This window comes from Austrofundulus limnaeus, unplaced genomic scaffold (assembly GCF_001266775.1).
Source record: "Austrofundulus limnaeus strain Quisiro unplaced genomic scaffold, Austrofundulus_limnaeus-1.0 Scaffold9598, whole genome shotgun sequence".
Classification (NCBI taxonomy): Eukaryota; Metazoa; Chordata; class Actinopteri; order Cyprinodontiformes; family Rivulidae; genus Austrofundulus; species Austrofundulus limnaeus.
In genome coordinates, this window is record NW_013962000.1 from 1 (window position 1) to 649 (window position 649).

General features: G+C 37.8%; 1 pseudogene; it reads left to right on the plus strand.

The window, feature by feature from the left end:
* Nucleotides 1-189: 189 nt before the first annotated feature.
* LOC106512646 (non-specific lipid-transfer protein pseudogene) lies at nucleotides 190-636 on the plus strand (annotated as a pseudogene).
* Nucleotides 637-649: the final 13 nt, after the last annotated feature.

Genomic DNA, 649 nt, shown 5'->3' on the forward strand with positions numbered 1-649 from the left:
GCTTAAAACGTAAAAAAAAAGAAAAAAAAGTCTATTTTTTTTATTTTTCTATTGAAAAACCACCCTATTTTCATTTTATTTTGAAACAAAAATAACAAGGAACGAACCATACACAGATTCTAAGTCCTGTAGGGCCGTAAGTTAGGAGGTATTTTGTTAAACTGGACTGTTTTCCCTCTGCTGCACCAGGCCTTCTTCAACGGGAAGCTGAAGGTGTCTGGGAGCATGGGCCTGGCCATGAAGCTGCAGAACCTCCAGGTGACACCAGGCAGAGCCAAGCTGTGACACTTCTGATCTGATCTCTCTGCTCTTCAGAGGCAAACGGAGAGAAACCAGACTCCTGCCTTCAGATTCTTCCTAATGAACAACTTGATTGAAGTCTTTGATAACAAGTTCAGAGAAACTGTGAAGATTCATTCCCAGCTGCTGCTCCTCATTATCTGTCCCATTTTAGGGGAATAAATTACAGAACACCATGTTTAACACTTAAAAACTCACTGACTCACTGTCAGTTTGAGAATAGCCTGCAGTAAAAAAAATCCTTTCTAACCACAGTTTTAAGTAATAATTGTACAAAACATTTGTAAATGGAAAAATATTGAATGTGATTTTTAATAAATGTTTGATTACAAACTACACAAACTTCTGG